We start from the raw sequence: 14106 nt of genomic DNA, 5'->3' as shown, positions 1-14106 counted from the left end.
CCTTTCTTTTTTCACAGTGCCTAGCGATATCAGGAAAAAGCACCCCACCCGCTCCTCATTCAATTCACAAAAATACTTCAAATGTCAATTGACTTCTTACTCAGATGTTTGCTTCCTCTCAGTGTTTGATCAAGAGTTCTTAGTGGTGGGATTTTCCATACCTCTACTATCACATCATTCTTGGGCTTATCAGTGCCCTTTATGGCTGAGAATGAAGTCAATTCGGTCCCTAAATGAATCAACTCCTGAAACCTAGAACCAGCTTGGGAAACATAGCCTTAAAATGCTTTTCATCTAGAATTATCCTGGTACCAAAGTCTGTCCTAGTCAGAGTGCTCCAGAGAAACAGAACCCATGAGATATATGCATATGGCTTGAGATTTAAGGAAATGCTCAAGTGTTTAAAAGGTTGGCAAGTCCAAAGGTTGTATGGTGAAGACCCAGGAAGGGGCAAGGCTGCAGTTCAGATCTAAGGGCTATAACAACAAAGGTCCAGGGAGGATGTGAAGTCACAGCTTAGGACCAGAAAAGGAAAAGGAAAGCAGAAAAGAAGCAGGGAAAATGCCTGCAACCAGATACTGGCTTTTGACAGCTGCCCTCTGAGGACTGTCTGAGGGACCATGAGTAAGAATTTAAAATGCCCAAGAGTGCAGCGCCAGATACTCACAAGGTCATATTTTATCACTTTTGTTTTGGACAGGGAGGGTCATGTGATAGTTCTGAGTAAATTAATCAGATGAGAAACATCTAATTTCTGGTAGAAGACAAGTCTTTTCTAACCTTTATAACTAGCAAGGTAATCACAGGCTAATGACCCTGTTACTTAAGAAAAAAAATGTGCTTTTTAAATACATAGATGCTTATTTAAAGCCTAGGACTTTGTGGGGTTTTTGCTGTTGTTGTTGTTGTTGTTGTTTTATTGTTTGTTTGTTTGCCCCAGTGTCTGAGTCTCTAATGGCAAGTCATGAATGATTCTTTCCCAATGAAATTACTTATAAAGCCCTTTAGTCATCATTCGATTTACTGAGCTTTCTGGAAGGTCAGCCTTCACATATACAGAATTATTCGTGGCCAGTCATTCAAGGTTTTTCAAGAGGGAAGGGAAACAACTAGAATATGCCTTAGAGATCAGCATATTCTTCCGATGTTTTTTACATTGTTGTCAAGTAGGTAATTATAGTATCACAGCAAGGAAGAAGAGAAACTTAATAAAATAGTGACAATGGAAAAGGGAAGATCAGGATAGATGACAAAAACAAAGCAAGGCACAAACAGAACCTCCTGACTTGGCGTCAGTAGGCACAGTGACTTTTCCAAAATCAAGAACGTGAGACGGGTGGCAGACCAAGCATCTTGGGAGGAAATCTTGAGTTTCATTTCATAACAGCTAAATTAGTACTGTCAAAATGTAAACTACTGGGGAGATGGCCCAGCAGGTAAGAGTTCTTGATACATAAGCACGAGGGCCTGAGTTGTAGTACTCCAGACCCACATAGAAAACTGGTGGCCTCATGTACTTGTAACCTAGCACTGTGGGAAGCAGACAGGAGGAGGATCCCTGGGGCTTTCTTGCCTCTAGCCTCGCTCCAACTTCAATGTGAGACCCTGTCTCAAGAGAGTAAGATGGTAAATGACACAGCAAGAGACCCCATGTCCTCCTCTGGCATCCATGTGGACATGGGTACATGCACCTGCACACACACACACACACACACACACACACACACGCATATGCCACATATATATTCACACATATACATACACAAATAAATAAATGTTTAAAATGTTTAATATTTTATTTCTTATTTTTAGTTTATGTGTATGAGTATATTGCCTGCATGTGTGTAATTGCACCCATTTCATGCAATGCCCACAGAGGTCAGAAGAGGGTGTTGAATTCCCTGGAACTGGAGTTATGGATGGCTGTTAGCTACCATGTGGGTGCTGAGAATCGAACCCGAGTCCTCTGCAAGAGCTGTCACTGCTTTTAACCAGTGAGCCATCTCTTCCGTCCCTAACTAAAATATTTTAAGTAAACAATTGAAGCAATTTACAATGAAGTGTAATAATTTGAGATGAAGTGTTTATTTTTAAGCATAAGTTACTATTAAAAGGAGAAACCAAAGGCCCGAAAAGCTGTGAGGGAAGATCTCTTACAAGAAGTAATGACTGAATGTGAACATATGTCTTGCCTTTAGGAAAAAAGATCAGAAAGTTAGATAAAAGAAGGGTCAGTTAAAGCTGGGCATAGTGGGGCAGGCTTTTATTCACAGCACTCAGGAGGCAGAGGCGGGTAGATCTCTGTGAATTCGAGGCTAGCCAAGTCTACATAGTGAGTTCCAGGCTAAGTGGAGCTATAGTGACATCCTGTTTCAAAAAAAAAAAAAAAAAGGAACAGTTAAAAATATAAGAAAACATCCCACTGTGGTCATGAGAAGAAAACTGACCTTAACCTATTCCTCCCTTGACTCACCTTAAATCCCTACCCATCACCCATTTCTCTTTCTTTTCTCTTTGGTTTGGTACAAGGCACTCATTTGAATTCAAGACCAGCAAATAGAGATCATATCCGAACCAGTTCTTCGCATGCTCTCTAAAAATCTCCAAGGACCTAGTGGTTAAAACTTAATTGATAATTTCTTATTTTTCTTTATTCTTTATGTATCTGCATTTTCTAACTATAAACATCTCATTTATTAAAAATATTTCTTCTCCTGGTTTATTAAAACTGGTGTGTTTTGGATTCCCAAACCTTAGAGACAGAAGGACTTCTCAGTCTCCATCATCATCTCTCTTTTGTCTCTAAAAATAGTCTCTAAATTTATTTCCTCATCCCTTGTGTGTTATTTTTCTCACTGTCCAAAAAAAATGCATGACAGAATCACTTCAAGGAGCCCAGGGCTTAGTTGGTTAATGGATTCAGAACACATAGCCAAATGTTGAAGAAGGCATGGTGGCTGGGCCAGTTCTATATGTGGTAGTACCAGCATGAGGCTGGATCCTCACATTCTGCTGGATCAGGAAACAGAGTCTGCACTGGAATCTGAAGCACACATGGCCTTCAAAGCTCTTCCCCAAGAACCCACACCTGCTAGCCAGAACACGAACTCAAGGGTTTCACAACCTCCACAAACAGTACCAGCAGTTGGGTCTGAGTGTGCAAACACGTAAGTCTGTGGGGGACATTTCATATCTAAGCCATTGGACTCATCCTCACGTCTCACATTTAAGTTATCCTCAGGCCTTTCTCCTATGCATGGCAATTTTCATCCTGTGCCCAGCTCTTTCTCAGGCTCTTGAAACTATCATGTTACCCTCTCTACTGGATATGTCCAACTGGTGGCCCACTAACATCCAAGAGCCTACCAGAGCCTTCACACTCAGCCCGTTTCTAGTTCCAAAACTGCCAGCCCTCCCTTTTTACAGTTTTATATAAAGGCCTTCCTTCTTTCTAGTGATCTAAACTAGAAATCTGGGAATTAGTCCAGGCTCCTCTGACTTGCACTTACCATAACAAAGCACACACTTTGGTAAGCCTTTTCAGTCACCTAAGCATCTCTTAAACTCGATGCCATTTCAATTGTCATTACCCTACCTACAGCATAATCATCATACTTCTATAACTGCCCAACTACATTAGGCTCCTAATGGATCAGCCACTCAACTTACCTTAATATTGAATCAATTTGTTTCCCCTTTCCAAATATGCACATTTCAATAAATCTACCACAGTAAGACCCTATTGCTGAAGATACTACAAAAGTCTCCATGCAATATAATGTACTTTCTTTTAAAAATCTTCCCTATAATCTATATTGACACAAAAGCATAACTCTCACCTCAAAAGGGATAAGAGAAAGCTTATTCTATGGCCAAATCTGAGTGCCAGTGGCCCAGGAACACAGACTCAGGTTACCCCAAATTCTATGTTCCAATGTGGTAACAGTTTCAGGAAGTTTTTATAGTAACAGAACAAAGAAAGCCATAAATCAAGAAAATTTTCAAATACGTTGGTGGAAGCATTAAGTAGGTGGATATGGCCAAAGAGAAATCTCAGCTATAGGCCTCAGATGATTTCTGATGGCACTGAGCCTTTTGGTTGGTGGAAGCTCAGTGATCTGCTCAGTGAATATATTCCAAAAGCATTTCAACTGTTAGTCATAGGACATTAAGTCAGAAAAAACTGCAGGCAAGAGTGGCTAGCTAGGGGACAAAATATGGCCCCTAGGCTACAGACCTGCAACATTCTAATATCTCCTCAATCACTGAAGTTCTAATCAGTTGGTCAGCCTTTGTATCATGCTCAGTTTTAAGATGCAGTTTTTCTGGGAACGTCCATTCACACCTACAAAAAGCAAATCTGTACAAATATTAACATAAACAATACTGTCCAGCTCAGCCTGGTAGTACAGGCCTATAATTTCAGCTACTCATGAGGCTGAGCCAGAAGGATCACAAGTGTGAGGTCTTGCTTGGCTCTACAGTGAGTTCAAGCCTCACTTAGGTGACTTAATGAGATCTAGTCTCAAAACAAATTAAAATGAAAGACAAACTGGTGACATAGTTCAGTGGTAGAGGGTAGGTCTGCCATGTGAAATCCCTAGTTTCCACCCACAGTAGCAACAAGAACAAATCCATGAGCTGATGATGCATTTCTCTCCAATGTTCTCTTTTCCTGTCATACCCTACTCTGCTTTGTGATTAAGTACTTACTGTTCCTTTCTTGTTTTGAGTGTTAACTTTCCACTTGGAAGTAGCAAATACTAGGGACAATGCTTAATACAGACTTGATAATGGTAATGTATTGCACAGAGTCAACATTCGTATAGTTGTGTTTAATGAATACATAAGACAGAAACCATGATAAGTATGGAAAATGACAAGCAGATGGGAAAGCATCGAAGAGGAATTTAGTCGGTTCCTATAAGGAAGCAGGAAATACAGAAGCGTTGTCCAAAAGAGATGACCTTAAAGCACTTGCTCTCCAGGCAAACGGAGTGCAAGAATACCTCTACCCCAGCGAAGTAGCCTCAACACAGAAATGAAAAAGAAAAAACAGTCATGGAAAAAATGATCAAAAAAGCTGTAAGTAACTTATTGCTGAAACAATGAACAAGCTAAACAGAAACAGCCACAGAGAACAGACAGATAGAAAGGGCAAACCAGGAGATGAGGGACAGCCATTGCAGATGACTGCTGGAGCTCTGCTGGTAAACGAGTCTAAACTGGGTAAGGGCAGAAATGGTCAATGTGGGGAAAAGGTTCCCGATGGTCACCCTTAGCTGAGGAGCTATTGGCAGTTGATGGCCCACTTGGGGAGGGAGAGTGACTTTCCTTGAGACAGTAGCCATTGGTAGGTTCAGCATGCCCCAGTGGATGATCCCAAACCCATGGGCATATGAGCAGTACTAACTGGATTCAGTGGGTTAATAAAAAAATTAAAAGAAGACATTAAGTTGGGAGGGAAATGTGTTGGGGGGTGGAAATAGGGTATTCAGAAGGAAGAAATGGTGATGGATATAACCAGGATACATTGCAAGGACACTTGCAAGAAATTTTCAAAAAATAGATAAAATAAAGTAAAAATAAAGAATGGCAAATAGGAAAAATAATAACACAAGCACTATAGTCTGAAGGCTTTGTGTTTCCCCCAAACTGGTATGTTGAGATATAATTAGTACAATCATGTTGAGAAGTTAGACTTTGGGGAGATGTTTAGAGCATGAGGTGGAACCTTCAGAAATGGGATTGATAAAAAGAGCTGCCTTGTCCCTACCATCATGCCAGGTCACAGCAAGGACCTGCCTACAAACTAGAAGGCAGTCACTCACCACTCGCTAAATCTGTCAACATCTTCATCTTAGAATTTCTAGACTCCTGAATTGTGGAATATAAATTTCTGCTATTTGTAAGCTAGTTACCTTTTAATGTTTTGTTATAGAGCTTTAATGTGCTAATGCAGGGAACTACTGGAAAGATCAACATGAAAATACCTTGTGCCACACTGTATGTAGTGTAGGATAGGAAAGAGTGGAAAGCTGTACTAATTCCCAATTTTCTGGCTGAGGTTATTTGCTGGATGTTACTACAATAATGCAACCTCTGTTCTAGAAATCAAAAGTTTTATGATTTATTGATAGAATGGCTTATTTTTAGTCAATAATTGCTAATATCAATGAGCTCATTTCAACATGTCACTTGTTTACCATACCCAGGCCACCGTTTGTTTATTTATTTATTTATTTATTTATTTTGGTCTTTTTGAGACAGGGTCTCCCTGTAGCCTCAGTTCTCCTGGAACTCACTACGTAGACCAAGCTGGCCTTGAACTCACAGTGATCTGCCTGCCTCTGCCTCCCAAGTGCTGGGATTAATGGCGTGTGCCACCACGCCCAGCTTACTGTTTATTTTTTAATGTGCTTATTTAATATTTTTCAGTAGTATTATTTCATATACTTTTTTCTTGCTAGCAAATACCAGAGGTATATGATTTTTTTCATTCATTCTTGTGTCTCCAAGGACTGAATTACTATATTGAATTTTTTTTATTTTCAAAGTAAATACATACAGCTTCCACCTGTATCTTACCGACAATGAATTTTTAAGACATATATTGATTAAATGTCTACCCAGCAGTTCACATTTGCTACTCCACTCACTAACAAGAGAATTAGAGATGATAATGCTCTCAAAAAACAGAACATATACTGCCCCTTCCTCCAATGTGGATTTATCTGGAGTCCAATATCCTTTTTCTGTTCTTATTTAACAATGCCAAAAACATATGTTATATATTAACAGCCAAAATAATTGAAATGAGCCAGGCTTGGCTACTGATAGAGCAACATCAAACCTTGTGAGTTAACGAGGATGCCAATGATGCATTCACAGAACAGCGAGATGGATAGTTTCTCATCATAACTAGCTCTGCAAAGTTGCCTTTGGCTGGAAAGAACTTCCAGTCAGCTGTCGAATATTGGCTGGTATTCTGTATGCAAGTTGATGCTTGTCATCAGTATTATGAGTTATTTATATAGATACAGTAGGAACCAATGAATTGTAAAATTCTTCCACTTGTCATGATAGAATTAGTCTATAGAGAAATTAAGAGAGCCTCCCATGAACCATCATACAGTCTTCCATGTTAATGACAGATAGCAAATGCTCCTGGGGTGGGAGAGTAAACTTTCTGTTACTGTAACAAAATACTTAACAAAATCAACTAGCAGAAGAAAGGATTATTATGACTCATGGTTAAAGATGCCACTGACTGCATGACGTTATGACCTGAGACAAGGCAAAATATATCATGGTAATAGAAGATTTGGATACAGGAAACTGCTAATCTCATGAGAGCCAGGGAGAAGAGAGGAGAGGAGAGGAGGGGGAGGGAAAGAGAGACAGAGTAGAGAGAGGGAGAAAAAGAGAGAGAGAGAGAGAGAGGTGTCAAGGTCTAAATATCCTCTTCAAGGTCTTACCTCTTGTGACCTACTTCCTACAATTGGACCCCACTTCCCAAGGTTTTCACCCTCCCAGCAGCACAGAGACCAGGCTTTCTATACCTGAGCCTTTAGAAAGCATTAAATTCCAGGTCTAAACCATAAAAAGGCTTCTTTAAAGAACTTTCACAGGCATTTGATAGGCAAATGTGTATATTTTAGAAAGCATGTCTCTACCAAATATGTATTAGAATGGACACAGAAACTATGCTTCTAAGTAGTTTAAGTCTTGCCCAGAATGTATTTTCTAAACTCCAAAACCCATTAAGTAGTCTGAATCAGCCTTTCTACATAAACACGATGTACTGTCAGTGTTTATTAAAATAACCACAGTTTAAAAGCTTTTAACTTAAGAAGAGATCTGCTGTTCTCTCACTTCTGTTCCTTTGGAAAGTAATATTAATCAATTGTTTATATTTTCCTTCATGCATTAAAGAAATATTCCAATCTACTTGCTCTAAATTAGGACTACATAATGTAAAATGGAATACCCACAGATTACTGGATTACATGCCACATCTACTGCCTCACAGCACAAAGCAAATTATAAATCAGGCTAACTATCATGCCTGCACATTTGTTTGGTGTTGCAAAATATTTGCTTTTCTGCCTATGTTTTTATTTTTGCCCCTTGGATATGTGGTTTATAGATCTTCAGTTACAGTTATTTTCACTGAAACAATCTTTAATCATTGATGTTACATGTATTAAACACTTACTGAGTGAATACTGCTTGAGATGGAATTGCTTTGTATTTTGAGACCATTATAAGGCAGAGAGTTGAACACAGAGTGATTACAAAATGTGATAGGAAATACAATCCAGTCTTGATGGTACATATCTATCATCCTGGCTATTCAGAAGGCTGTGGTGAGAGGACGGCTTGAGCCCAGAAATTCCAGACCAGCCTGACAACATAGCAAGACTTCATCTATGAAAGATAGGCAGACAGAGAGAGGTGGAAAGGGGGAGAGGAAGTGGGGAGGACAAGAAGGTGAGCAGAAAGAAAAGATATATATAATATAATATATGTGTGTGTGTGTGTGTGTGTGTGTGTGTGTGTGTGTGTGTGTGTGTGTGTGTGTGTGTGTGTGTGTGTGTGTGTGTGTGTGTGTTATCTGCTTCTTGTTTCTAGTTTACAGTTCCTGAGACCCTTGGAATCTTCATAGTGACAGAAAATGACTAAGATAACAAAGCTCGTCAGTGGCTTGGAGCTGCTAGATAGGCTTAGAAAAGAAGTTGGTCAGCAGAAAGACCAAGACATGATTAGAGGATGGAGACCTTCAGCCCAAGCTGCAATCATCTGGGAAGGAAAAAGAGTCAAGCTTGACTTGATAATCTATGGCCTATGATATACTCACCCATTTCTATGTGATAAATCTGCCATTAAACCCCAGAACAACAGGTACAGTTCAGAAAGCTTTGAGATGCAGAAGATAGGGTAGTGCCTTTATGGTAACACCCAAGAGGGCAGAGAACTTTGTGTCCCTTCCAACTTGCCTCATTCTGTGTCCCTATTCCTTGTGGCTGTTCATCTATATTCTTCAAAACATATGGGGAAATTTCAGGAAAGTGTTTCCATGCGTTCTTTGAGCTGCTCTAGAAAAATAAAGGTGAAGAGAAAATTTTCAATCAAGGGAACCTCCAGTTTATAATCTCTTAGAAGTGCAAATCAGAACCTTGAGCTTGTCCCTGGGCACCTGTCTTGTGGGACTGAGTCCTTAGCCCGTGGGATCAGAATGACTGTAGATGGGAAGTGCCAAGGCAGAATTAAATTGTACTGGAGTCAACTGGAGTCTCTTGATATGTGGAGAAACCCCTTCATACATCTGGTCCCAGGAGTTTTCTGTGTTGAGTATAAAGACAAAAACTAACTTGTTTTGTTCCCTCAGACCAAAGAATACAAACATGCAAATAATTTAATTGTGCACTAATGATATTTTAATTTGCAAAGAGATGGCACACCTAAAACTGATGTATGTTCTGTCAATAGGAGATAAAAATATCCATGAAAACCATGGGTCTGCCACAAACTGTCTCCATGAATGAGCATTAAAGCTGAATGAAACTCTTGGGGAAAACATCAAAATGAAAAGTGAGAAATCTAGTCGACCATCTGGAATTTTCATACACAATGCCAAACATCCAAATACTGGGTAAAATCTGGATGAGTGCTAGCTTGCATTTTGTTACAACATGAGGATTTTGTCAGCATTCAGATGGCTCTGGTAAAGGTTGATTTCCAGAAACCAGGATCTATCCCTAAGACAGCATCTCAGCAATAGCATGAGACTTTTAATTTTAGTGTCAATATTTTGAATTAAAAAAACCTGTGATTAATAAATTTTGTGGTAACACAATAGCAAGTGCCAGTTCACTTGTCAAAACACCATTTGAGCTGAAATTTCTATGCCTAATCACAAGTCTGGGTTTAACTTCTGTTAAAATAAAGATGCAAAAGTATAGGCTCTCCTTTTTATCTTTTATTCTAAACAGAAAAGCATAAAGGTTTAACTTGCCATGTTTGCTAGTGCCAACAGTAACCCTCAATAGCCTTAATTGAACAGATTCAATTATAGTTGTCACTAAAACTCTTCCATTATTAGTCACCAAAATATAATAACAATTCCAACAAAGCATTCAGTAATTATGGTATCTATTTTGAGCAGGAGTAAAATGCTTCCTGAGGCATGTCTAAGACCCTGGGTTTATCTTGAGCATCTCTCAAACTTCTAATAGGCTTCTTGAAAATGCAGACATCATGTGCTGGTATTTTCACAGACACCTCTCTCTGTCTCTGCAAAATGAGGGGTCTAAACCCAGGGCCTTACACACAGTAGGCAAGTACTATGCCTATTAATTTTCTGAACTTCTTGTCCTTCAATATATGGTAAAAATACCATTAATGTTCTCTTTACCAGAAAATTTTCAGAACACAATGTACTTGCACATATATTAACACATAAGCAATGGTAAAAATATCACAAAACAAGGAACAAATACTACCTTGGAGGTTAATTTTTTTAACTTGTTAGGCTGAGGATAAATAAGAAAACACTCTTAGTGTTTTCTAAACATAAGAAATGTTTAGTGTTCTAAACATAAGAAAATACTTTTAGTTCTACCCATATAGTTTGATAGATCATAGAATCAACTTGCTATTCATTATTATAATTTATCTATTAGTACAGATATTTACCACTTACTAGTAATTAGTGATTAAAGACCATCTGAAATAGAAGATTATTCATCATTTTTGGTCTGCTCCTTGGATAGTTAAACAAGCAATATTTTTCTAATTAAATGATATATTTTTCTCAGGTGTATAGTACAGTTTCAAATTATGTTTATTAAAAACAGATATGATTATATGTGTCCAAACTTTCTATGACCTGATGTCATAAAGAACAAATTTTCCATCTAAAGTAACATTGCAATGTACTTATTCAAATGTATCTGTCAGCTACCAAGGCTTACATGCATATTTAGGTATAGTGTAATCAGTAATTGAATACTCTTAACATTAGTAAAGTCTTAAAAGAAAGACACACTGTTGATATAACCAAGTCAAACTGCACATTGCAATTGGATCAGTGAAGAAGAGAATTCTGAAAGATGTGTTGAGGTTGAGGTTTTTAATGAAAGACAATTGTAAATTCATGCAATGGAGCAAGTTGAAAAAGTTCTGAGTTGTTGTACAAAAAAATCTTTATAGACAATAAAATTTCCAGTGTGAAAAAAAAAAACATTTTTAGCAGTTACATAATGAACTTAACAAAAAGTTTGCTCTCAACAAAAAATATATGGATCTGAGTACACACCTAGAATATATAGTTGTCCTCCGTATTTGTGGAACCGTGAATCAAGGAACCAGCAGACTTGGTGCTGATGAGTTTTCATTTCCTATGCACACTGCCTTTCTTTGATCTCCTAAGGCAAAAGGGCACAGAGGTTCTCTCAAGCCCCTTTATTAGGAGACTAATTCCATTCATGATGATAGATTCCTTATGACCTAGTCTCTTTCTGAATATCATTGCATTAGGGATGATCTTTCAACATATTACATGGGTGGACTATAACACAAGTGTTACAGGAATATGCAACTATATATTTATCAAGAAAAAATTGTGTATGATATTTTATATTCTATTTAAAATTCCAAAATAAAAACAACTTTCTTAATTCATAAAATAAAAGCAAAGTGTCAATAAACTACTTAAAACCCATAGGAGAGGTTTCTTCCTTTGAATATTTGAAGACACTGCTCTTTGCCTCCCAAGGTGTAATTAAATAACTATTCATATTTTAAATTTGACAGCTTAAAGGAAATGCAGATAGGCTTGAAATATCATGTAGAACTGGAGAAGGTTTCAGGAGAAGATGCATATTATACATTCATTTAATATAACCAAAGTGTGGCTGGGGGTGATAGCATGTCTTAATCCCAGCCTTCTGGAGGTAGAGGCAGATGGATCTCTATGAGATCAAGGCCACTTTGGGTCACATTGTGATTTCCAGGCAGACTTGGATTAGGGAGAGCCTGTCAAAAAAACAATAATAAAATAAAATAAAATAACCAACCAAAGTGAAAAACTGTCAGTAAATATATACCCACTACAATAAACCAGAGGCAAACTTGTTAAAAATCAAACCAAGAGAAGGGAAAAGATAACCCCAGGAAACCTCACACAATCTAAAGTTTTACTTTTATCACTAAAATAATTTTGAGAATTACTATGCAAAGCAAACAGTGTTCTAGTTGGGATTTTTAAGCATTATTGAAAAATTTATGTAAGTGTAAAACCATATAGACATTATGTTGACACATATATTGACCCCGTTTCTAGGTCTACTTTTTAGACCAGTTAAAAGGAAAAGCTCACAGATGCTTTTAAATTAGCTATGATTGCAAGGAGTTTCTCAGATGTGGATTGGGCATTGGCATAAACTTAGATGGTTGGCATCAGACTTAGTAACAGGTGGCAGAATGTGCAGTAAATTGCAGAGGCAGAACTGTTTGCATTTCCTGTGTTATCACAGTCTCTTTTTTTAGTAGGTATAATTCTAGTAATTGGAAGCACCTTTTTGTTGGCTTTATAAATGGAAGCACAAGAATGTTTATTTATTGTCAATAATTTAACTCATAGAGATTATTAATCTATGATATCAGAAATTATAGTCATGGTATTTATGTATTCTTTCATAACCCCAGCTACATTAAAAGCTGAAATGGAAAGATCACAATTTAAGGTCTTTCTGGCTACAGTGAGTTGAAGGCCAGAAATGTTAACTTAGCAACATTATTTCTCAAATTAAAAAATAAAGACTGGGGACATAGCTCAGAATAGAGTGACTGCTTAGGATGCATAAAGCCTTAGGTTTAATATCCTGTACCACAAAAAGGACTGTAATAAGAACTTGTATCAACTAATTTCCCCACTTTGTGCATTTTATATTTTAGAAAGAATTTATTCTTTTTAAAATATCCCATCTCTTGAAAGTCAATTAATTTCAATTATTACTACTAGAAACACTTCAGACCTTTCTTGTATGCAGTGTAATATTTTGAGATTTTTCATGACAACGATCATATTTTTGTTTGGATTATGACTAATGATGTGTTTTAAAATTAATGTTTAAAGGTTACATTGGTATTAAAATTAGAAATGGGAATAAAAATATTTGATAATACTAGCATGAGAAAAATCAATGTTACAAATTCATGAGAATGTACATATTCACTTTAAGTGTAACAGTAAAGAAAACATACTTAAGTGTGGTGAGACAGTAAAGACCATGTCTCCAGGTAATGTCACATTTGGAGGCACAGGAGTTAGAATATGAATAATGAAGAGGATTTAACTCTGTTCCAGAAAACAAGAACCTACAATATTCAGGTAATTTTATGTCCACATTCTTCAAAACAGAACAATATAGATGATCGGTTAATGTGTCTGCATCAATTCAAACAAATTGGTACCCTCCTAGAGTTAGAGCTGTCCATCTGAAATTGAGATTTTCACCATCCGTATCATCATTTTTCCTTCACCATTTCATTTGTGTGTTGTCAGTATAGTATATTCTTTTTTTATAAATCAATTTTTGTCCTATACATTTGATTTTTTAAGTTCTGCTGAAAAACTTAAATTGGAAAAAATATTAGTACTTATCCTTCGTGAACACTTGACACATACTAAGAACATATTATTGGTCTTAGTGACATCCAGTGGCCATGACAGGTCAGTGGCAGGAATTCAGATCTTTCCAGAAACACCTTGGCTATGTGCTACTGATCAGGAAAATAGGGGGAAAAGATTAATTGGTCAGTTTAATATAACTGTATTAAAATATCACCTGGTTATTTGTGATTTATAAATTAAATTACTTTTCATATAGAAAAAGTAGAGATTATTATACTTAGTTTCATTTTGCTTCATATTTGTTAATTAAAATATACCCCATCATTTAAAAATATTAAACCTGCAAAAGCTCTTTTAAAATATTTTAAGTAGACATTAGTTATATAATAGCATATTATTTGATTTTTACAAATCTTTAGAATACTTTCATTTAAGTAACATTATCAAATATATGTGTGTGTTTCCAA

This window comes from Nannospalax galili, unplaced genomic scaffold (assembly GCF_000622305.1).
Source record: "Nannospalax galili isolate Female #2095 unplaced genomic scaffold, S.galili_v1.0 scaffold272, whole genome shotgun sequence".
Taxonomy (NCBI): domain Eukaryota; kingdom Metazoa; phylum Chordata; class Mammalia; order Rodentia; family Spalacidae; genus Nannospalax; species Nannospalax galili.
The sequence above is the reverse complement of the archived record's forward strand: the minus strand, read 5'-3'. Positions refer to the sequence as shown.